This window comes from Castor canadensis, chromosome 18, assembly GCF_047511655.1.
Source record: "Castor canadensis chromosome 18, mCasCan1.hap1v2, whole genome shotgun sequence".
Classification (NCBI taxonomy): Eukaryota; Metazoa; Chordata; class Mammalia; order Rodentia; family Castoridae; genus Castor; species Castor canadensis.
The window spans coordinates 8866286-8892619 of NC_133403.1; the positions used below are offsets into that span (position 1 = coordinate 8866286).

The 26334-nt window shown below is 40.2% G+C and overlaps 1 pseudogene; it reads left to right on the forward strand.

Moving 5' to 3' along the window:
* Nucleotides 1-8233: 8233 nt before the first annotated feature.
* On the forward strand, nucleotides 8234-19214 carry LOC141418863 (ADP-ribosylation factor-like protein 5A; annotated as a pseudogene).
* Nucleotides 19215-26334: the final 7120 nt, after the last annotated feature.

Here is a 26334-nt window from a genome sequence, read left to right on the forward strand (position 1 = left end):
ATTTTCAGGAAATGTGCTGCTGGTAATAATTTTGTTCTTTCCTAATGTTAACATTTTAAAAAGTATTTGGGACTCATATTATTAAGATTATACATGTTTATGTACAACTTATGTTTCAAGACATTTGCCAAATACATTACTGATACTTCTGAAGAGGACAAAGGGTCACATAGACTAATTTGAAGTGTACATACTTGGTGGTTAGTTACCAAATATGGAAGACAAACTTTATGGATCAACATAAGGCATACTTAAGAAGTCTCTGAGAATAGGGAAGTGCCCCCTTCAGTGTTTGAAAAGTGTTAATCTGAGGAGGTAATAGTTGCTTAGATGAAATAGTCACCCTGATTTCAAAGAAAGAGTTAATTCATTTCATGCAAATAGACAAGTTCTATTTTTATTACTGTCTTATACTGTTATACCTGTTTAATACTCTCTGATCTTGTATCTGATCTAATAGGTGATATTGAATTTTTTACACTATTTTATACATTTTCATAAAAACATTGGTATCATAATGGTATACTTAAGTGGTATAAAATTTAATTTCAGTTTGATTTCATATTTTGAAGCAATCTACATGATTAGTAAGGTTGTGTATCTGAACCTATAATTCTTATAGTTTTAATCCTATAAAGAAATCTCTAAAATGCCCTTCATGAAAGTTCAGAACGACTAGCTGTAAGGCTTCTTTGAAAGGACAGGGCAGTGGGACCAGGAGAACTCTTTTGGAGTAGCAGGCAGAGGAAATGAACCACTTAAATGGTGTTAGCATGAACTAGGAGATCCATGTTGAGGACCTCTGGTCTAAAGAGAGGAAGAAGATATCTGGGGAGCAGCTGTACCTAATGACAATGTAATGTACACTAACATTACATTCTCTCAGTTTCATTTAATTGTTTTTATATATCCTGCAGACTCTTCTTAAAAAGTAATTTATATTTGAAATGACACTTGTTTTATACCAGAATTTTTTTTAGATATTATAAAGCTAAATTTGTCCAAAGTGTGTGCCTGAATATTAATTGACTTATAAAAATTGAAATGGAATTTTTCACCCTGTGCAGTAAGACCTCAATCAGGAAAAAACTATTTTCTTCTCATTTTGATTGTGGAATTTGTAATCATGGTGACCAATATGAAGATAAATGTAGCAAGTAAATCTAGCTTTCAATGTTCCTTAAAAAAAATTTCAGAGAAAGAAATTCTTCAAAACTCATTTACACAGCCAGTTGTCCCCTCCCATTGCAGTCACCAGCTTTGCTAACATCCTCTGGAAACACTATGGGATACCATGCATTGAGTATTTTTAACTCAGAGTACCAATGTGAACTTGATGTTCAAAGTTGTCTGAGAAGTCCAGTCATTTAAGCAGCTGACTAGCTGCATAGCTGACTTTTATTTAAACTGAACTGGCAATATCACCTTTTCCTTTTGCAAATTCTCTAGAGTAAATTACTAAAATTTTCACTATTATATATATGATATATGTTAAAGTTAATAGCTTCTTTGGTTGGTCATGAAATATTCCTTTGACTCATTCAAAACACTCAGATACAGTTAAGACCATCTATCATGAAAATGGAAATTCAGACAGTTGTTGAAGATTTCAACAAAAACTATAATAATACCATAAACAAGAATGAGCAACAAGAGACGAGCAATGTTTGTGAGTCAATCTGGTAAATAGAGTGGAAATATCATCAAGCTAAATCAGCTTTTATTTGTTAAACTGTTTGGAGACCAAACACCTAGAGGAAAAAGAACTCTAGGTGGAGCTGTGGATCTTCTTGGATGTAAGGAAGCTTAAGCCAGTTGCTCACTGGCCCATGTACAGTGCTAGAGCAGGTGTTTCCTCCCAAAAGGCATAACAGCCCCAGGTCTACCTTTGACAAAGTAGTTGCTCTGAGGGGAAAGTCCAAGGGTACAAAGAGATGGTAAAGAATGATATTTGCATATTTTAGTACAAAAATACACCCCTTTCATATAGTGTCCTCAGTAGGAAATAAAAGGTCATCAGAAGGAAGAGCTAAAATTTGAGGGCAGGGGTTCCTTCCAAAATCTACACCATGGCACATATTACTGTCATCTTTTTTGTTTGTTCAGTTTCTCCTCACTTGCTGTCCAGGTTTAAATGGATTTTGTATTTCAACCTTTGGAGAGATCTCTCTGTCTTTATTATTCATCCTAACACCCTTTTGCTTTTTTGATTCAGGATCCAGTTTTCAGGCCATGGCAACTCAGGATCCCTCTTTGACAGTGTCCCCAGGAGGGACAGTCACCCTCACCTGTTGCTCTAGCACTGGAGCTGTCACAAATGACAGGATTCTGATTTATAACACAAACTACAGACACTCCTGGATCCCTTCTTGGGGGCAAAGTTGTCCTGATCCTCTCAGGGGCCCAGCCTAAGGATGAGCCCAAGTACTACTGTTGCCTGGTGCAAAGTGGAGAACCACACAGTGACAGTCACACGAGGAACCATGACATAAACCAGTCTTATGTCCACAGTGAGGCTATTACTCATCTTATGAACTGAGGGTCAAATGATCCCTCTTCTTAGCTCCCAGGCAGTCTACAGGAGAGAGATGAAGGGAGACATTCAAATGATTACTACCTACTTTAAGTCATCAAGTGGAGGAGATCACAGTGGTTGATTTATGAGGAGATCTTCCACTGAAGCCAGACACCACATTTTATAATTCACAGCCAACAGTATAATCTGGATCAGCTGAATGGGCTGGTGTGTTACATTTTTCTTTCTTTTTTTTTCATCAGGAAGAAAAGTAATTAACAGTGGAATTACCAGCCTGAAACAATGAAAGGACACCTTTATCCACTGTGTAAGAAGTAACATTTTCATTCTATGATTTCAATAAATGGCATTTTATCTCATTGGATCTAGGTAGTGTGCATGTTACCTGTGCTTTTTGGGGACAGTTTATGCCTTAATATTCCATGTACACTTTTAGTGCATTCTTTCTCAGTCATTTTCACCACTAGTCCATCATGCTATGTTTACCAATCCCATAGCTGTGATTAGAGGAATATGCCACCACATCCTCTTGTTCTTTGAGATCAGGTCTCACTAACCATTTTTTGTTTGTTTTGGTTTTTAGCCAAGCCTGCCCTTCCACTGTGATCTTCTTATTTCAACCTCAAAAGTCATTTTGATGAGTTCCTATATCCAGGTCAGGGATATTTTATTGCATTGGTTTATGTATGAAAAATATATTAACTAACCTTAAGAAGGAATTTATGAACTATAAACAAAAAAACAGGGAGTATGGCTACTCTTTGAACAAGGTTGGCACTACTTGAAATACCCTAATTCTTACCACTTGTAAGAATGGCTCAGAGATTGCTTGATTTAAATACCTCACAGCATTTATCAATACTATCTCTGGGATCCATTCACATTTCAAATGTTTGAGCCAATAGAAAAGTTGAAGACAAAAATAAAATATATAAAAGAAAGGAGTGAGGGCTGGGATGTAGCTCAGTGGTAGAGCGCTTGCCTAGCATGTGCAAGGCCCTGGGTTCAATCCCAGTACCAAAAAAAAAACAAAAACCAAAAAAAAAAAAAAAAAGAAAGGAGTGGGACATGGGGAGTCCATAAGTGGTGCTAAAGACTTTTGACATATCCCTGTATATTAAAAGTCTGCTTTCTCAGTGCTGTGGACACACCTAGATGAGAAGAACAAAGGCCATAAGCTGTCTCCTCTGAATGAAATTGAACAAAATTGCAGGATGAAGTTAAGGATATACTACCCAGATGTAGAGTGAAGGAGACTTGAGGTTGTACCTCAACCCACACAGAGAACTTGTGGCATAGACTGAGTAATGTATTACCTCCATGCTTTTAAGTAAATCTCTCTAATATGTAGCTAACTCCTAATGTAATTGAGCAAGATAAGACCCTTACCCATGCAAAGAATCGAAATTTACATAAATATCCCAGAAAACCACCAAAGAATAAATCAACAAGATCAACAATTACAACTAAAGCAGCAACGATGGCAGTTACAACAGCAAGAAGCCCTCAAGAAAAGCATCTGACTTCTGATGTTGTCACATTATGATATCTAAAATCTCCCTTACTTAAAGTGAAATTGTGAGGCAGTAAAGAAACACAAAAATGTTATCCATACACAAAGAAAGTAGCCAAGAAATATGAATGAAAACCAAACAAGACTAAAATAATCCACTGTATTCCCTGGAAGCAGATATTGAAATTACTGGGTTTTTCAGCTGAATCCTGGCTCCCTACAAGGAGCAGTGGTTGCTATGGTTGAGGTGTTGACAGGATCCATCAGAGCCCTAGCCAGTGTCCTTGGTTCAGGATAAGAGAAGGAAGCTGTAGTATTATGGGACCTAATAGTGATGGCGTCTCAGATCACTTCTCAGGCTTAGGCTCTGACCTGGATCTGCACCTGACCACGAGAGCATCCAGGATGAGGTGTGTACCCTATAAGTAGCTGGAGTACTGTGAGATTGATCCATATTATTTACAATACTGCTTAGAGAGGAGCATTCACTCAAACTAGTCTGGCATAGAGGGTCAGGCCTGTGATCACAGATCAGGACTCAGCAGCTACTTCTTCTCTAACTTGGACAATTCCCCTGACTTCAGTCTTGTCTCAGCAGGTGCTTCCTCCACGGCAGGAAATTGAGGGAATTAACATCTCCAGCTACCACCATAACCAGTAAGTCTTGGAGGCCTGTGAATTCATCTTCAGGTATTTAGGAGGTGATGTGGAGCATGTGTTACCATTTTTCAGAGGTGACTGAAATTTTGCTTCTTGAAGTTTAGAGCTGTGACCTCTGTAAGTCACTTGAACTGCATGACCTCATACCCGAGTTTGCTGTACTGCTTCCATCTAGGTGCCCCAGGTGCAGATCTCTTCTCTGGCTTTTCCACCTGATCAGATATTCCAGGCTATGGTGCTCATGACACCCTGTCATCATCTTCTTCATTGCCAAAGGGACCCAGAGGAGAAAACCTAAGTAGATCCCCAGGAAGAGAGAGAAGAGAAGGAAGAGAGGAAGAAGGGAAGTGCAGGGCTATATGGAAAGTTGTCACCCTAGTAATGGAGAAGTAGCACCATTCAGGCCCCTGGATGATCTATAAGACCTCACTTTCATGGGGCACTGGCTGGTCCCCAAGAGGTGAATCTTCATCCCATTGACTTTGCAAACACATTGAATGAGGAAATTCCTGTATCTATGATGAGCTCCTACTCCGATGGCCATAAAATCCCCAGTTTGTACAGGTCTGCTAGAGGATTTCTGATACTTGGACAGCCTGAAACAGAGGGGACGGTGCTTCCTGATCCATTCCCAGACTGCTCCAAACTGCCAAAGAAGTTTTCCAAGGCAATGCTGGATGAAGACCATCTGCCAGCTCATCAGACCCCCAGAGGTCAGGGAGAAGGAGCACAGAGAAAAGCCCTCTGCTAGTCCATCATTGAGTCACATAGCTGCAGTTCATAGTCCCACAAAAGAAAAACATGCACACCACTGTCACTGAGATTTTGCAAAGGATTCCAGGTATTTGTAGAATCTGGCTATCTTTTCCATTTTACAAGAAAATATTCCATATCATTTACTACCTTGTAGTCACACAAGTATTCCACCTCATAAATGTTTAGATTCCCTTTGGTGATTCCAATCAATTTACGTGTGAGCTTTTCCTCTCTGCATAATTCCTGAAGAGTATCAAGTGAAATTAAGCAAGGCACACACCAAGCTCTTTGCGCCTCAGCCTACCACCATCTTGTGGAGATTTCATTCAAGCTCGTCAGGTTTAATGGAACCCCTCTTAAATTTGTAAGAGTTGTTTTCTAGCCTGACACATGATCCATACTGGGAATAGCTCAGGTCACTTGATAAAAAAGTGTCTTGTCTCATGTGGGTAAGGTGGAGTGATTATCTGGGAAGCACTTTCATCAGTGAGGACACTGCTCACTCCCCAGAGCAGTTTAGCAGTCCAGACTTTTGTGCTTGCATCTAACCCTGAGGCAGGATCAAAGACTGGAACTCTTAAGTTTATATAATGTAACCTAGGGCATTTTAGATTAGACAATCTTTCACCCCCTTTGAGCCTCTCTTTCAATTGCAAAAATTTTAGCAATCCTAAGGCTCCTTTTCAATTGCAAATCCTCTGCTAGCTGCACAGCTAGGCATAAAACTGTGAAAGCTTCCATCCAGGTGAAGTTAGGATGCCTAAGAATTAGCATAAGTGAATGCACAGACTGATCTATCACCCTAGTGATATGGAGGAGGGGGGTGAAGGTAGGGGAATCCCTAGCCTCTGCTGGTACAAATTCATGTTTTTCTCAGGATTGCTGATGTTTCTTTTCGGGGTGCAGATGAGTGTGAATTTTTCTCACAGGTTCATAGAGAAAGAAGGTGACTAAATCAGCACACACTGAGAAAGGCAACCTGCAAAGACAGGGATGAGAAAAGAGTGGAGACAACTCTCCCAGGGCTTGAGTCAGAAGAGATAGGAACAGGATGGATGCTGCCCTAGGATTATGAGGCCTGTCCCACCTGTCCGGGCCATGGTGGACACAGAACACTGAGCCAGACATGAGACTGGGCTGCTCCAGGCCTCCTTTTCTTTCCCACCATCTGAAGGGGGGGCTGTTCATGCCGTTGTGTTTCCATTATAACTTTCCATCCCTTCTGTGCACCCTTGTGCTGAATCTCAGCTCACATTACAGAGTAGGGAGGATGAAAATTTGTTTTTCCTTGAGGCAGTCTGATAGGAAGCACCTCCTGAAATAAGATAAAGGTCTTTGTTCAGGGTACTGTGTCAGGACTGACTGGATAACACCCTGAGTACCATCAATTAGAACAAGATTCATTCTCTTGAATCCCCTGTACATTGATAGTCCATACTGACCAGCTCTGTAGGGATCAGGGTGCAAATCCCACAACCCCCTCTTCTTGTCAGAGGACACCTCCCCATAACCCAGAGATCACAGTTTAGCCTGTTTCTGTAGTTGGCCAGGTCACTATCTCTACTTAGACATCCATGGTCTGATTCCTTAGTGCCTTGCTTTCTCATTTTGGGCATGAGTATCAAATTTTTCACTCAGCAAGGGAGTCCTTGCTAGCATGTATATATGTGAAAATTCATGTTGTAAATACTCAGAATTACAGACAAGATAAATGTAAATGAGCACGGGCATGCAGTCTAGTGTTCAAACTTGTGCTTAGAATGAATCAGGCCTTGTACTCAGTCCCTAGGAGAGAGAGAGATAGGGGGAAGAGATGGGAGAGAGAGAGAGAAAGAGAAGGAGACAGACAGAGAGAGAGAGAGAGAGAGAGAGAGAGATTGAACCCAGTTACTGAAGCTAACCACTATTTCTATCACTGAGCTAACCCACTAGTCCTGTTATATTGATTATTAAAAATTAAGCAGGAGCTGGGTGCTGAAGGCTCATGCCTATATTCCCAGCTACTCAGGTGGAAGAGATCAAGAGGATCTCGGTTTGAGGCCAGCTGGGGCAAATAGTTTGTGAGACTCTATCTCAAAAAAAAAAAAGACAAAAAAAAAAACAAAAAACATCACAAACAAAGGGCTGGTGGAGTGGCTCAAGGTATAGGCCCTGAGCTCAAACCCCAGTCTGGAAAAAAAAAATAAAAGCAAATGCAACAGCTTAGTTACATGTCACACCATGGGTGATCATCACTGAGAGTCTTATGCTAAGTGAAAGAAAGAAAGACGCCAACCACCAAACTCCACATATTACATGATTCTATTTACACAAAATGTCCAAAGAAGGAAAAAATATAGTCAGAAAGGAGATTGCTGTTTCTCCAGGGCTAGGGCTGGAAATCCAAAAGGAACTCAAAACAGCTAGGAGGCAAGAGAAGAGCTGGTGGAGGACAGTGGGCTGTGAGACTGGGAGCCACCTAGGTGTCCTGGCAGTAGCCATGGGGCCTCTCATGTGACAGGATGGCCTGGGCTTTGTCCTCCTTATAGTTCCCTGGAACAACCCAGGGGCCAGCACTGGAGCAACAGCAGCAGATGTGGAGGCCCCAGTGCATCTCTCTCTCTCCCTCAGCCTGAGCCAGGGGAGGCCAGGTGGCCCAGGAGGTTGGAAGGGGTCCACTTCCAGAAAATGGAAATTCTCTTCACCAGGATATGAAGATTGCTCCATCACCAGAAGCATAAAGTTATCATGGTTTAACAGGACAATGCAGGAAAAATTACCAAGTTGCTATGAATGAAGTTATGTATACATCCCCCCATAATAGAAAGTAAACTAGAACAGACAGTGATTAATAATACATGTTTCCTAAGGTGGGATATTGGTGACCAAAAATTTCTTCATTCTCTATGGAATATTCACTGTACTAACACAGAGTTTGTAATGATTGTTGTAATTATAATACACACAAATATTCACACGAATCCCCCTATCTTTCTCTGATGGTCAATTTACTTGATTCAGAAGTTCTCATTCTGTATGCACAGTATGTTCGAGCTTTTAACTCTTCCCTGTGGATTCCTTACTGAGTAAATGGAGGAGCAGCATGTCCTGCACGTTTTTATTCACCTGAACCCCTGGAAACCGAGTCACATTTGAACACTTTCTATGTCTGCAACGATTGAAATGTGTATGTACACTGTGAAAAGTGGGATGCCTTCTGGACGGTTGTGCCTATTCCCTATGAAATTGATCCTAAGAACAAGTATGGACCCTCAAAAAATAATGATAGATATTCCATCAGAACTTCCCCCCTGTATGTGAATAAATTCTCTTTGTAGGAATGTGGTGGGGGCCTTTCACAGTACAGACATTCTCACACTCTCCCATCCTCTTGTGTGTGTGTATTCTCTCTCTCTCTCACACACACACACACACACACACACCCTTCCTTTCCTTTGCACATGGAGGTGATGATGGGAGGTGAGTGAAAGCTGACTATTTGTGTGCACTTGTGACCCCATGGATAGGAGACAAATTTTGGAATCTCCAGTGACATATGCAGTATGGCACACTCACAGTGTAGAATGTGTACCAAAGGAATAAAAATGGTGATATGGGCATTGTATTATGTATGTGTCTCTAAAATTTTCTATGAATCCTATGCCAAATTCCACTATGATGTTGCTGAGTCTGAATAACCAAAAATGTCCACTGGAAACTCAAATATTCCAAATGCACCTGAAGAAATATATTCACTCAGGGAACATTAAATGTGAGTGATATTATGTACCACATAGCTGGGAAGTAAAATAATCTCAGACAAGGTGAGGAACTTCCCTATTATTGGGAATCAGGTTTGAGGAGGGAAGTGAGCCCAGGGCAGATCAGCCAGGAGGTTTTTGTCTCATTTCCCCTCTGCCTGTGTCACTGTGGGTTACACGAAGCTGCTTCCACTGCCATGATCTGCCCCGCAGTGGTAGACACTCTCATCCTCTGCCTGGATGTTCTGGATGGTCAGATACCGATCCAGCCCAGAGCCAGAGCCTGAAAAGCGATCAGGGATCCCGGCACCCTTGTTTCCCACTATGCCACTAGAGCTGACTAGCATCACAAACCGGGGGCTCTTCCCTGGGCTCTGCTGGTACCAGTCCACCTTATAATTACTGTAGCCACTGCTCAGGGTGCAGGAGAGTTTGGCCGTTTGTCCCAGAGAGGTTGATGCTGAGGGTGGCTGAGTCAGCACAGGCTGGGAGAGGGACCCTAAGAAGAGAAATCACCATTAAAAATCATTTAGGGGTACAAGAAAAAGAACTGTTTGAAGGAAAGGACAAGGTTAACATGTAGGGTGGAGCATTGGGATCTCTGTGGAGGATTTGACCATAGTCTACATCTGACCTGTGAAGAGAGGGAGGACCATGAGGAGAAGAGGAACCCAGGCCATGATGGAGGTGACCCAATGCTGACTCCTTGAGGCATCAGTTGAGCTGGACTTCCAAGCCTCTTATCCCCTCAGCTTATCTCTAGGCTCTAGGCCCTCCCATGCAAATCTGCTCCCCCTCAAGGGTGGTGTATAGTAAGAGTGGGGACGCAGAGAGAAATTTCAATTGTATTTGTTTTCAGATGTTTGCCTCCCCTGGCGGCCAGACATTTACCACACCCTCAGGACTCAGTTTGTTGCATGGAACCCAGTTGCATGTCCTACAAATTCTCAGGCTCCCATTGTTTTTTGTTTTGTTTTGTTCTTTTCAAGTTCATCATTTTCCCCCTTTATTGTTGTGCTGGGTAGGGGTACATTGTGGCATTTACACATGTTCTTACAGTGTATCAAACATATCATACACGAATTCTCCCCCTCTACTGTTCTCCTTTATCCAGCCTTCCCTGATTCCTGGAGTAGTTTCAGCAGGTATCCTTCTTTCATTTACATACATGTATACACATTTTTTGCACCATATTCACCCTCCTCCCCCCTGTGGTGGACAGGACCTATTTTGCCTTCCTGTTCTCTAATTTTGTAAAAGAAAAAGATAAAAGATAGAAAAATATGACATTTTAGCTTATTTGAGATAAAGGTAGCTAGCTAAATAGGGAGTTTCCTTGTGGTATTTCCATGTATATATGTATTATAAGTGCAATCGGTTTATCTCCTCTAATTTTCTTCATTCTACCTTAGTCCCTTTCTTATGGTAGCTTCAACTGGTTTAAGATTTCTATATTCATTTTTGTACAGAGAGTATATCAACTATATTCAAGTTCATAGTTTTCCTACCCCTGCTGTGCATGACCTCCCCATAGTGTGACCAGTGTTTCATAATACAGCTACATTCCTAGTAGGTCTGTATTCCACACATGACAGAGAACATGTAGCTTTTGGTCTTAAGATGATGTTCTCCAGTTCCATCCATTTACCTGTGAATGATAAAATTTCATTCTTCTTTGTGTTCAGGCTCCCATTGTCTCAGAAAATCTCCACAGTGATTCTGCTTATCTGTTTGACTCATTGGGATTCAACTGCTGCTACATGATCTTATCCTGGAGTCTGTAAGAGCCACCTGTCCTGACTCACATTTCAATGGCAGAGTCCTCTAACTCCTTAACAAACACTAATATTGTGCCCACCTCAGCCCACAGCCTGTCTTTGGCTCTGGGGAGAGAACAAGAGAAGAAGACCCATCCACTTCCTGCTGGTTATTTGGTCCTTCAAAGGTGACATCCTGCCCCAAACTACCATGGCTGAGTGATGCATGGAGACTCTGACTGCTTCACTGGGTGATAACTGGCTCCTAACCAATGGGGAAGATGACCTAATATTTCCTAGTTCTAATTTAACTCTGAACTCTACTGGTGATATTAGTCTTCAGAAGAAATTGTATTAAAGAGATACAGATTTTAAGAAGGAGATGCTTTTGCTTCCTTTGGGTTCCATTCTCCAAACTTGAATTTACTTTGATGAGATCTTTAATATCTAAGTCACTGTAGTAAACTCACTTAAATTATGCAGAATAAATATTAAGTCTTATAATTCTAATCTATTTAAATTGATTTTTGATCTCTTCTTCAGTATTTATATCAGATTTGAGCTAACTGTAGTATGAATAAAAACAATAAGAAAATAACAATGTAGCTTAAGGATCTTGGCAGAATTCATTTTTTTACCCAATATGTGAAGTTGATCTGCAGACTCATTGAACATGCGTGTTCTTTCACCTAGTCCTCTCCTGTAAAATGAGTTAAATATTGCCTCATCATCCCTGATGCCATTTGATAGCACTGCAGCCACAGCAGGACTGCACCATGTTTGCAGACAGTGTCTATTCACAAGGTTGAGCCAGGTTTGTCTGGGTAGTGACTACCCACCTGAAATGTTAGGATGCTGTAGAAGAATGGTGATGGATGAGCTCCACTGTTATACTATTGGATAGCTTTCATTCTCTATGGTGGAAAATGTGGAATGTTCTGTTCTGTTCAGAAAGAGAGTCCTCAGGATTCAGGAGACTATGGGACTATCATGGGGAGGATGTTGAAAGTGGGGAGAGTCAGCAACTGAGGTAAAGAAGAAGAAATGAGCAAACTTCCCAGACTTATCTAAGATTTTAGTACAGGTGCATGTCCCAATCAGGGCATCCAGGTTCATTTCCCTGGATCTTGACACTAGGATTTCACTGCCTCGTGTTGGCAGGAAGAAATGTTCACTCTGCCTGGGAGTGATGGAACCTTGACAGCCAGAGCCCATTCCTGCCTTCTCCTGCATCATTCACTGCTCCTCATTATAAGTCTGTGACCAAAGCATGGAGTTGATCTGGAGAGGTCAGTTAGAAAAGGTAGGTGGGTCAGGTGAGGATAAGATGTGTGACTACGTCTTAGGTTCAGAAGAAAAGTAAAGTAAGTGATTCTTCTACAAAAGATTGTCACAGTCAATTCAGATATTCCCAGTTTGTGCATAAAAAACCCAAATCATCCAAGCATAGTTTAAAAATAATCAGTGTACATTAGAATAATATACTTATGTACTGAATTGCTAAGGCTGCCTTAATAAAAAGCCTTAGACTGGGTGACCTTAGCAATAGGAAGTGAAAGACCAACTGGAAGTAAAAGACAAATTGTCAGCAGGCTTCATTTCTCCTAATTTTTAGCATCTTGCTGTGTTCTCACTTGGCATTTGCTCATTCTGTATTGTCTGTATCATAATTTATTCTTATAAATAACACCAGTATTATTGAACTATGTCTGCCTTCTTATGGCCTCACTTAATAATAATTACATCCTGTCAGGTCCTATCTCCAAATACAGACACACAGGCAGTTACATGTTCAAGACATTATTTTGAAAAACAAAATTCACTCCATATCAACAAAAATTACTATGATTATTTTTAGTGGGGATGATGAGTTAGAATACTACAAGCTATGTAAATGCAAGCATATTTTGGGGTGCATATTTTTATATATTTTTATTTTTTAGCTTGAAAGTTTTGAATTGTGGACATATACATACATAGGTATATATTTATAGTTAAGGGACTTTGTACTCATGATCACCACTTTCTACCAATTGGGTAATAGCTCCAGCCCAGACTGCAAACTCTGAATGGCTACAGAGACAGAAAATAAAGATGCATGTGTAGCAAATGGAAATCATGAGACTCACACCTATGATTACTGTAATTTGGATGAACCTAGAATATATTTTCATGTTTTAGAGTAACAAAAAGGCCCTCCTTGGCCATCTTTCTGTTAATAGACCTACCCAGAGACAATTGTCTCTAATAATTATGAATGCTAGATGATAAGACCACATATTTTCCCCCAACACAGAAATATGAAACTCATAGAAAATCACCGTAAAAAAAACTTCATGGCTCTCACTCTTGCATTTCAAGCAAGAAGGCTTCTCTTTCCATTTTTTTTCTATTTCTGCTTCAATTTATCCTGTTTTAATACAATAAATCCTACCAATATTTTCATCTTGTGAGGTCTGCTTTTTTGGGGCACTCTTTGAAGTGCTTTGCATCGTGAATATCAAGTTCCTGTGTGTGGAAAGAGGTGGGCAGAGAGTGGCTTTTCTTGTATATTTATTTTTCTCCAGTGGGCTGTGCAATCTCTATCAGAGCACCATGCATGCAGCTGGCCTGAGAGCTGTGCTGTAAAAGAGACCATGTGGAAGAGTGTGAGTTAGAAACCCTGAGAAGTTTGGAGGAACAGTGCTGCCATGGTGAGCAATGGACAGAAGACCCTGACCATGGATACACTTGATCCTCCATAGTGGACCAAGAGCCAGGACCTTTCATGTCATATCTTGAACACTCTCCATATCTTGTGTATCTTAAGCCTACAGGTCACAATACACAGTTAGCATTTTTTATGGCAGTACATGGGTTCGAACTCAAGATCTAATGCTTACAGGTTAAGTGCTCCAACACTTGAGCCATGCCTCAGTCCCTTTATGCTTTTTTCCAAGTATAGTCTCATACTTTACACCCGTGCTGCTTCCAGCCATGATTCTCTAACTTATGCCTCCCAAGCAACTGGGATTTCAGGTGTGCGCCAATGCCAACACAGCAGTCTCCATGTTCTGCTGCAACTCTTTAATGCTTCTTGCAACAGATCTGTCTCCTATTGACCCTGCATATTTTGCAGGGTCAATTTGATTTTTCCTTTTGAAGAATCCCGGAATTCAGCCTACTTACAGATCTCCAAAAAGGTGAGCTTGCAGAGATCCGAGCTGCTTAACAAGACAGCTCTACCTATTATAGCCAAAGCTAAGTTTTCCATGCTTTTCTTCAAGACCAGAGCTTGACCAGGTCACAACAATCTATTTCATAATGATGACCCTAATTTTCCTTAATAGTCAAAATCTCATTGTCACAATCACTTCCCAAGAAGTTGATACTAAGATACTGTTAACAATATGTTCTATGATTGGTTTAAATTTGAATCCCTAAAATTACCTCTTTATTCACTAAGCAATTATTCCATTCCCAGTGCTGCTAACCAGTACAAAATGGAGAGATTAGTAAACTGGATTTGACAGAAAGCACTACTTCAGGAGCCTCCATCATGCAGGAAGAATCAGAGAGCATCTTTCTTGGTGCTCTTTTGAGATGCTGCAGGATCATGTTGGTTGTTTCCTTGGAGTTACATTTATTATTATTCTACACCCCCAAATAAACCGATATATTTCATCATTAACCAAATTGGACAAGCATGGGGAATGCTTCTTGGGATTAAACTGGGGAAAGTGAGTAGGTGGTAGGACCCAGAGCCAGCTGTTTAGTTAATGGGAGTTTTGTCTTCAACCTTAGAATTTAAGAGGTAAACCAGACATATTAGAAAAATGAAGAACCAGACTCCTAAAGTTTAACAGTTCTGGGAATGATCCAAAAGTCTTGGCCCGCTTACACAAGAAATAGAAGGGTGTGTGTTCAGGAGACCTTAATCTCTTGTGTCATACATGCTGGACTTTTAACAACCAGGCATACACCTGCACCATGCACGTGGGAGCTGAACATTTCTCTGGAACAAAATGTTCTCTCTGCATCAGGAGACATAAAACTAAAGCCTTTCTTTTCATTGTGCCCTGAATGTTAGATAAAGAGCACCAAACCTTCTGGTAGTAGATCATATGGGGAAAATGGAGGGTCCACCTTATTTCACCTCTCCATTAAACGTGAAAGAGAGAAAACAGATACTATGTCCTAGAAGCTAATTATAGCACTAACTATGATTACATTCATGCCAGATAATTTAAATTTGGAAAAAGTCATATTCCAGGGCTCTAAGTAGACTGAGTTATATGTCCCACTTCTCCATCTGCCTATGTCATTCTGAAGAACTTCACTGTAACCACACAGTCATACTCGGCAGCTTGTGTCACTATGGAGACCATCATCATGACCAATCAACCACACAGTTACAGTTAGCCTTATCATCAGGCTGGACAACAGATATGACCAGAAGCCCATCATTGACTGAGGCAGTTTTTGACACAGAGTAGTGGCTGGGGACCCAGAGCTCTGGTGCACATTGGAGTCTAAGTAACAGTATAGGACATAACAAGGAAAGCTCCCTAAACTCTGTGGGTATAAATTCATGTTTTTCTCAGCTATGATGATGTCACCTATCAGGGTGCAGTATGTCTGATGCTCCCAGGAATGTGGAGAAGGAGGGTCCTGAGTCAGTATAGATTGAGAGAGGCAACTTAAAAAGACAGACACACAGGGTGGGTGAGAAGAGAGTAGGGATAACTTTCTCGGGGGTGGAGTCAGAAAAGATGGAAGTAGGTTGGGTGTTGCCCTGGGACTCTGAGGCCTTTCCCTACCTGTCCAGCCCAAGGTGGAAATAGAACCCTGGGCCAGATGTGAGGCTGGGCTACTCCAGGTCTCCTTTTGTCCCCACCATCTGAAGGGAGGGCTACTCATGCAACTGTGTTTCCATTATGACGTCCAACCCCTCTGTGTGCCATTGGAGCTCAGCTCACATTACAAACTAAGGAAGGTTTAAATATGCTTTACTTTGAGGCAGTCCTAGAAGGAAGCACCTCCTGAATCACGACAAAGGTCCTTGTTCAGGGGACTGTGTCAGGCCAAACAGGATAAACTCCCTGAGTTCCATGATTAAGTATAGCTATCCTTATCTCAACCAGCAAAACCCCTTATTCCTTCCTATTATTGCTTATACTCTTTCTACAACAAAATTAGAAATAAGGGCAAAATAGTTTCTGCTGGGTATTGAGGGGAGGGGAGAGGGAGGGGGCGGAGTGGGTGGTAAGGGAGGGGGTGGGGGCAGGGGGAAGAAATGAACCAAGCCTTGTATGCACATATGAATAAAAAAAAAAAAAAAAAAAGAAGTCGATCTAGCCTTTGAAGGTCTCTGTGTGTGGATGGTCCTAACTGAGCAGCTCTGCAGGGACTGAGTGAAGTCCTACAGCGCCCTCTGCTGGTCACAGGACACCTCCTCATGACCTAGAGATCACAGTCCAGCTGGTTACTGTAGCTGAGATCGCCATCTCTACTTACACCCCCATGTCCTAATTCCTTAGTCTTTTATCTATCCATGTTGAGCAAGATGAGTACCAGACTTTTCACTCAGCAAGGGAGTCCACTGCTAGGGCAGTTGAAAACATGTGCATACATGAAGATTTATGTTGTAAGTACTGAGAATTATAGACGAGATTAATGCCATGCGATCCTGGACATTTAGCTCAGTCGTCAAGCCTGTGCTTAGGATGAACCACACCTGTGTTCAGCACAAGGAGAGGGACTAGGGGTGGGTGAAGAAGAGAGGTAATACAAAAAGAGAGAAAAGAAAGAAAAATGTAATGAAATGTAAATAAAGGTAAGGAGAGAAGAGAGGAGAGGAGAAGGGAGAAGAGAGGAGAGAGGAGAGGAAAAGAAAAGAAAGGACTACGTGTGATATCACTGAATCATCACTGAAGAGTTCATAGCTTAAGGAGTTCCCATTCAATCCTAGTGTACTAGGATTTTGCAAAAATAAATTAAATGTTATGTTCAAATGAACCCATGGTAAATGTTTCATAAACCATGTAATAGATTAAGATTTTAATAGAGTTTATTTTTGGTTTCCCAATTTTTAAAAAGGTTGCAATTTCTGTAGGCTTAATATTAGTGCTATACAATGAAATATATTTCTATATCTAATGTAGTATACATTAGACCCTTAGTTTATATTTTTCTAAATACTTGTGCTATGAGTTTCTTTCAAATTTTGCACTGGGTTTTGTTCAATTTGTTTATATTATGAACAGATTTTCCCCACATGTGTTTTTGTACTCACTTTATTGGTTTAAATGTGAAATCCAATGATTTTGTAGATATATTGACTATATGGGCAGGACGACGAAGATGACATCACTTCCTTGCTGCCTTACACCCAAATCTGCTTTCACTGTGCAAATGCTCCCCAAACCTTGGTACACAGGTCTTTATAGAAATACCTATGTCCATTTCTCCTTCTTTCTCTCCTCATGTCATTTGGAGAGACCGTTCTTATTCAAGTCTGGAAGGTCCATGGTGACTGCCCACTGCTTTTTGAATAAAACCCAAATTCCTCAGCACATATGGAGCCTGATCACCCCACACACCATGTCACAGCCCCTCTCCTGTTCTAGGCTTTTCTCTCAATTCTTTGTCCTCAGACACCCGACCTTCCATCCCTTTCATAGCTTTAAAGTGTATTTTGTAGGAAATGGGCTTCATTTGTGGTCATGGTGAAAGCTTCCATTTTAGAAAATTGAACATCTGGTTACATGAAGGCATTTACAATATATCAGGGTCAAGTTTTCTCTCTCTTTTTATATTTTCTGCACATTTGTCTTTGTGTGAATGTTTAAGATACAAAATCTATAACACAAATGCCCAGTAAATCTTCTGCATTCATTGTCACACATCAACCATCATCAGTGTAACTCATCCTGTTTACTTTCCTCTCCACTTATGCCTAATCTCCGTCCTTTCAAGAATAATATTAAAAGAAATTGCAAGTATCTTATCATTACATTTGTATATGATTTAGAATAAATGTAATTTGTCATATTCCAAACTCTTGTGCACTTAAGCAATTTTAACTATTTTTCACTGAAGTGGGTTTTTGCTTTAATTTCTCCAAGGATTACCTAATTTATTGGTTGTATTGTTTTTCTTTCTTCTGTTGCTGGGGATTGAGCCCAGGTCCTGAAGCTAAACACTATTTCTATCACTGTAACCCATAGCCCTGCTATATTGGTTATTAAAAGTTAAATAAATGCAACAGTTTAGTATTTTTCAAGAAAAGGGTTGAAGTTAAAACATGGATGACATTGAGAGTATTATGCTAAATGAAAGAAGCCAAACACTCCAAATCACACACTACATGATTGCATTTACATGAACTGTCCAGAAAAGGAAAATCTATAGTCAGGAAGCAGAATCGTTTTTGCCCAGGGCTAGAGTTGTAAATTCAACATGGCCTCAAAACAGCTAGGAGAGAGAGAAGAGCTAGGTGAGGATGGTGACCTGTGATGTGCATGAGCCAGGGGAGTGTCACGGTGGCATTTGTGCAGCTTCATGCATGGCAGGGTGGCTTGGGCTTTTGTGTCTTTCAGGTTCCCTGGATGTGGTTAGTGGCCAGCCCTGGAGTGGCAGCAACAGATGTGGAGGCCTCTGCATCTCTTTCTCTTTCTCCCTCAGCCTGAGCCAGGGGAGGCCAGGTGGTCCAGGATGCTGGAGGGGGTCCATTGCTTGAGAATAGAAATTGTCTTCACCAGGATGTGGAGACTGCTCAATCATCAGGAGCACAAAGTTATCATTATTGGGTTAGATAATGCCAGGGAAATTACCATCCTTTACCAATTTTCTATGAATGAAGTTGTACTTACATCCCCTACAACAGGACACAATGTAGAAAAGATAGTGATAAAAAACACACATTCCTGAGATGAGCTATTCATGGTCCAGCTCTTTATTCTTCCTGAAACATTTACTTTAATAACACAGAGTTTGTAATAGTTTTTGTGAATAGCATACACACAAAGAGGATTTCTGGAAAAGAACTCTATAAAACATTAGCACACGAAGACCTAAGGAAAGCTGGAGTGCTGAGTTTTGCTAGTAAACAAGATGTTAAAGAATGCATAACTGTGGCAGAAGTCTACCAGTTTTTGAAGCTAACTTCTGTTAAAGATCACCAGTGGCATATCCAGGCAGGCTGTGCTCTTACTGGAGGGAGATTATGCCAAGGACTTAAGTGGATAATGTCACCACCTAACCTGAGATGACTTCTACTAACCTCTTCTCATAGATTTTGTACAAATGAAGTGTGGGCAGTAAGCCTGGTGGTTCTTATCCAGACATCTTAGCTCTTGTTGCAAGCTGGCAACAAATATTTGGCACTCTGTTGATTCTTTGAAGTGGTTGTTGGAGTAGCATGTCAACAGGTTCATCTTTTTTGCAATTCCATGCATCTTTTAATGTTTTCATAATTGTCTGGCTTTGCTAGAAATCTTGTCATTCTTTCTGAAAATTAGTTTAAAAGATAATCAATTCAAGCTGTACTGATAAGGTCCTCAGAGCTCCAATTAGGACCATATCTTCCACTGGTCACTAGACAGTATGTTCTGAGTGTCAGCTGCTGTTAGCTATTTCAACAAGTTTTTAAATGTCAATTACGTTACTGATTTATAGGGTCTTAACTCTCAGTGATAGCAACTCAAGTTTGAATTTTTTCTCACTTGGAGACAGAAATCCCAAAGAGGCAGACAATATCAATCAAAGCTTCAGTGAGTCTTACACTGGGTCACAATGGAAAGGGTGCATCAGTGAGGTTTTCTGAACTGGCTCTCATAGGACATGAGAAGTGAAGCTTATAGCTAAAAAGGAAGGACCACAAAGTTGCAGAGTGAACTGTTGCATGCAATCCCAGCATTTCTGCACAAAATTGTCCATTCCCTGCTTCAGCATTGGGGTTTGTGCTCGACACAAATCTCTGCTCATGCTCATTCCATTAATCTGCATTTGGGTCACAAGAGATAGTGCAGAGTGTGGTGAATGCATTGACAGGCCACCTATCCATTGCCTGGTGCGTCTCAGCAGTGGTGGTGGTAGAAGTGATGCGTTAGAAGTGGCCTCTGTGACAGTAATCAGGGAAGGTTTGCAGTGCTATCTCTGAGACCTCTTACTTCCCCTGAGGGAGGTGCTAGCATCTGCCATTGCTTCTTGCCCCATCATAGTCAGACTCCATCTTTTCCAGTTAGCAGCAGGCGTTAACACTACAGACAGCACAACCAGGGCCTGGCCCTTTTCTCAGCCTCACCTACCCAGTCTGCAGGCCCAGTGTGAGTGTTCTGCTGCACACAGGCTGTTTTAAAGCAAATTTGGTGTAAAAAGCATGCAATAGCACAGAAAAAGAACAATACATCTTTTGGGTTGGATTCAGGGACTCCTATTCTTCTTCATCATTATTATGAGTAAATTATTTTGTTCCTTGCTAAGGCCAGACATCTAACTGTATACTCATCAGAGCTCCTCCAGTTCTCTTGGCCTTGGGGTAAGTTCTCCATTTCTCCCTGGATAATCATCATGGTGACTTACTACTTACAATGTCACCTAGACATCAAAATCCAATATTTGATACCATATCCCCCTTCTTTTTTTGATTTCATATTTGATATTCCTTTTAGGAAAAATTGTCCAAAGTTGTCTGTATTTTCTTTGTCTATTTTTCCCATCTTCCCTTTTAGCCCTCTTGTCAAAGTCATCATGGAGTTCACACTGTATAATCTAGTACTTGATTTTAGTGTTTTTGTGTGCTAAATTGAATTTAGTGGCATCATTTGTCAGAGAGAGTCATGTCCCCTGCCTCAAAAGAATCATGTTTTTTGGATTCTGACATGCTTCACACTTTATCTTCCAATGGTCAATGTTTGTAACAGTTCCTTCTTGTTCTCGCTTGCTGGTTTCTTCTCATATCTGTGACCTATGATCCATGGAATACCCAAGGGCTTGGATCTCAGGCTCCTCCATCAGTTATGTCATTCAGTCTAGTATTTTACATAATCCTGCATGCCAAAGACGAAAAATGAGAGGTAAGTGTCCCATACTTTTCTCTGACTTGCCTCATACATTTATTTACCTGCTCATCATCACTTCTGCTCTTTTTCCTTTCTTGTTCATCCCAAATACAAACATAATTGAGTTTCCTGTTTGTGCTAGATTTTAATCTCAAATCTGTTTCTTAGATTTCTGTGCTTCCCCTGTTAACCTCTAATGTCTGTTCTCCACACACAGCCAGAACACTCATATAATTTCATTCAAGTTCTTTCAATAAGCTTTCATCATGCTCTGAATAAAAGTCAGGGAGCTTAGAATGGCTCCCATGATCTTTGCTCTCATAATTTTATTTTTTGTTTCAAGATACTTTATTTTCAAAACAGATCACAGCAGTAAACATTTGGCCCATTTTGCCACTGTACATGCTACAAATGCTTTCTTAGCAAATGGGAGGCACTCTTTAGTAGTATGTTGGAAAAGTGAACAAAAATCCATATTAAAAATTATTCAAATAGTTTCTTATAGGAACATTAAAATGTATCTTTTCATTACTTCTACATAGAAAGCCACCTCCTGGGAGAGGGAATCTTGGTTTGGATCACAGCTGTCCCTTAGGAGGCTAAGCAAAGTATAGTTGGATGGATGGCTGCAATACACTACTCTCCTGGAAGGATAAATTTTTCTTTTTCTTTTTCTTTTTTTTAAACTATACTTAGAGCAGCAGGAATAGCACACTTGTAAAAGAGAAAAAAAATCTATGAAGTTACATTGAATTCTGACAGTCCTTCCATTACTCTTCCATGCCCTATTGGGTCCTCCCTAGAATAACTGTAGTTAAGTCTCCACATATTCTTTCAGGTTTACTAACTGAGCAATCACGTGACACTGACACTGGCACAGGCATTTTTTGTAAGGACTTTGCCCTGTATTTCCTCACCTGTTATTCGCATTGTTTGGACACACAGTAGAAGAAGGAAGGAGAGTTCTCTGGTGTCTTCTCACTGTTCTCAGCAAAGAGGCATCCAAAATACTCTCTTCCTTATTGCCTCTCAGATACTCTCTGTACAACTGTCTGGTGTCATTTTTCTCACCAGATGGTAGTATTTCACATCAGAAAGCAACTGCTTTTTATGGGTAAGATGTTAGTTTGTCCCTCTTTGCCTTGAAGTTTTCATGCTTAGCTGTAGTTTCAAGCTGATCATTCATTGCTCATGTTACTTTATTTAATAAAGAGAGAATATTAATGCGTGGGTCTGAAATCAAGTTTTGAAATAAAAGATGTACTCATAAATGACACAGGACACATGTGAACTTACTTCTTTAGAGAGCAGGATGTCAGCACCCCACAGGTGCTTGCTCTGACCATTCTATGATGATCTGTCACCATGGTAATATGGTGATGCACAACCTGTCTTAAGTCCCAACTGTCATTCTAAGGTGAGCTGAGAGGTCACAGGTTAGACCTACTCACTTGATCCCTGGTGTCATATACAATGAGAAGCATTGCGCAGTGGTATGTTCATATGGAACTTCTGAGTACTAAACCTACACAGTTTCCTGTTGAGTTTTGCTCAAGCAGTCTTCCATTTGGATTTCATATGCCCCAACCTAATTTTTTTACTTATTTGTAAATGTGTTCCAAGATTATTTTCATTACACAATTTGTAATTTTGATTCTCCTATCCAGAGGGTTGACTTAATTACTTTCCTAAATTGAAAGAAATATAAACTTCATGATACCAATATTATGCATACACTTTGAGAGAGTAGATGAGGAGGATGATACCCATATTGCACTCAACATATCCAGAAAGACATGATATTACATAGAGGAGAACAGCCCTGAAGGGAATTACAGACCACACTGTTCTGATTTCCCTATGCAAAACAAAATATTATAGCAGTATAAATCCAGAAGTTTTAGAAAAGAAAAGAAGTGGGATTTTGGGGGGGATATCCACAGGGTTCACAAGGATTGGGTCCCTGCTGCTTGGGGGCAACAGTGAGAGTGGTGACCTGGGACAGTGCAACCGAGTCAGGGCAGTGATTTTTTTTCTTTTGATTTCCCAATTTGCATTCCATTCTTTTTTTTCAAATTTTTCAGTTTTGTCTGCTTCCTATTTTCTAGTTGTTTAAAGGGATGCCCTCCTCATAGATTTTTTAGGTCTTTAAATTTTCTCTAATATCCATGTGTTGTAGTGTGTTTCCCAAGGAGCACTGCATTCACTGCCCCACACAAGTTTGAAAAAGTATATTTTCATTTGTTATTATTGAACATATTAAAATATTTACACACAGCATGATTCCCTGACCAATGTGTTCTGAACAAAAGCTTATTTAATCTCCAGATATTTGGTGTTGTTTCATTTTTTTTCTGCTTTTCAATACAATTTATTTTCACAGTGGTCTAGGGGCATATTTTATATTATTATATTTTACTTTCACCATTTTGAAGTATGTTTTATGAGTTAAGCTTTTGTGTATTTTGAGGACTGATTCATGTGACTTTGTGAACAAAGTGCATTGTCTCAATGTTCAGTGAAGTATCTACAAATGCCAATTATGTCTTACTGATTGATGATGTCCAGGCTGTCATGGACAAGTACCAGATTTGTTGACTTCCATAATATTTATTGCCTCACAGTTCAGAACTAGAAGTCCAAAGTTAAGATGGAGGCATTGTTGCTGGAGGTTGCTAGCTGAGATCCTGGACTCTGAGCAATTAGCAGGAAGCAATGTTTTATTGTGCCAGCAGAGACTCAGTGGACTCATGTCCAAAGGCTGATCCCTAAGAGCAAAGGAGTCTCACCTTATATACCCTTGCAAGCAGGTTACAGAAGCAAAAAACAAGGTCTAATCCATATGTGGTTATATTTAATTTTATTGGCTACTTTACCCTAGTGCTATGTGACTTTTCCCTTTTTCAGTGCTACTTGACCTTCCTCATGTTCAGATTTTTAGATTTTATCTTCCTGCTATGCCATCCCTATCTCCCTGCTACTTTCTCAGGACTCAGGTCTAGTCTGCTTTCTTTTTATGCTCCTCCCTGCTACAGCAAGATAATCCAAACTTTGAAATCTGTAGTGAAGAATATTTCCTTGCCTCTTCCTGGCTCTGTATTTTTTCTGGCCATCCTTGAGTTTCTTGGTCTGCAACTCTAGGACTTTAGTCTCTGCCTCCACCAACACATGGCATTCTCTGTTCCTCCATCTTTCTCGCCGGTTTATAAGACAAACATTTATTTTGGGTAAAGGCTTTACTGTGCTCCTCACTGTACAGATCGAATGTTCAGTGATTGTGTTTCCAAATAAGTCACCTTCAGAGGTAGTGGGGTGAGGAGTAAATGTTAACATACATTTTAGGAAACACATTTAGGAAACACATTTTCAACAGATCTGCTCAGTTGAAGGATATTCTTACTTATTTTCTTCCTGCTGAGTCCGTCAACTTAGTAAAGTGTGTTCTACCATTTACTATAATAGTAGATGAATCTATTACTCTGTCTGATTCTGCCCATTAATGTCTTAAAGATTTTAATGCTCAAGTTTGCATATACATTAAAAGTTATTAAAAGTTATTGAGACCCTTGGAGAACTGATCCCTGTATCATACAGTGTGATAAGTGCCTAGAAAACAAAAATATTCCCAAGGGCCTCTCCACAGTAATCCCAACTGGATATGAGGATTTGATCCAGGATACTGGACTCACACTGGCAAGGTCATGTATTTTTGATGAATTATTATTTATAATATGTATATGTATATGTATTTATGATGAATTATTATTTCAGTATTGTCTCACAAAATACACAATATTATCAAACTTGTCTACAACAATCTAGTTCACAGATATGGAAAAGACACAGAGGGAAACAATAGTCTCATTATGCAAATTGACTTCTTCGTGCCAAACCAAAATGCCCACTAAAACAGTTACCTCTTCACGTTCACATCCACGGAACTACTAATGCTTTTACCATGTGGATATCACTGTTTTAAACCTGACAATCAACAGTTAGCCCAGATATCTTGTTTAACCCAACCCTTACTTTTCTGGAAATCATACTAGGTCACCATCCTTCTGTAGCTAGGGTACTTCACCTCAGAGAACCTGCGTAGTTATGAGTTAAGGCTGTGTCATTGTGCACAAAGCAGAGAATGAAAACCAATGCCTTTTCCGTGGGACACATAGGAACACTGTGCTGAGAGGTCTTGGCAGAAATCCTGACCCTATGCCCTCCACTCACATCTTTACAGTTGGGAATTCCGTCCTGATTTTCATGGCTCTCCCTCTCTTTTTTAATATGAGCTATCCTATTCTTTTAAAAATATTTTTCCAATATTTAAAATAGACAGTTGATCTTCTCCACATCCCCCGTCTTCATCCAGAGATTGACTGAAATGGGGAGGGCAGTTGTGGATCACCAGCTTTCTGCTAACTAAGGTCCCAACATCTGGGCCACAGAGTTTTTATGCCAGAGCCACATCTTCATCCAAATGAAAGTGACTTTTGCTGTGTCCCATACAAATTCAGACTTCCAAAGCAGAAGACCAAAAATTTCTTGGTTTCTCTTATTGCTCTGTCCTCCTGCTTTCTTTTGCTCTCATGACAAATTCAGGAAAAGAAGAAAAGAAGATCAAAAACCCCTTAGGCGAAAATTAGGAGTAAAAGGGGAGGAATAAGCAATCAAGGTTGAAAGATTGATCTGTTTTCCTTTAAAATATTTTATTATTAATACAAGAGTACAACTAAAAAGGTACATGAGGAATAAAAAACTGTAGCAGCTAAAAACCTGAGGAGATAGAAGCGGTACTTTGTAAGTTCAGCATTAGTCAATTTGACTTTTTGTAGTAGTATTATACCACTGTAATGCTTTCTGAGCAATTCAAGTAGTCACTAAGGTGAGATGTGGATGCTTAGGAAAGAGAAAGCATTTAGCCAGGTATGGCCACGTGTGCCTGTAATCCCAGCTATTCGAGAGGTGGAGGCAAAAGAATGATGGTCCAAGGCTGGCCCATGGTCGGTGCTTGCTTAGGAAGCAGCAGGCTTTGAGACCAAACCACATTACAACAACAAAGAAGAGAAAAGAAAAGAGATTAATATAGATTCCCAGATAACACCTCAGTTATACAGTGAATACAGGGAAAAGAGTTCTTAAAACATTGTACTACTTAAGTCTAGCATTTCAGTACGTGTGCACAGTTTCTCTAATCACGCACTTTATTTTCAATTAATATTCTTCTCTGAGGTACAAGTGGTATTGTGGTTATAGATTTTGGAGCAATCACCTATGCATGTGCCCCAAACAAATGTGACAGTGAGAGTGAAGACATTAAAAAGCATAGTGG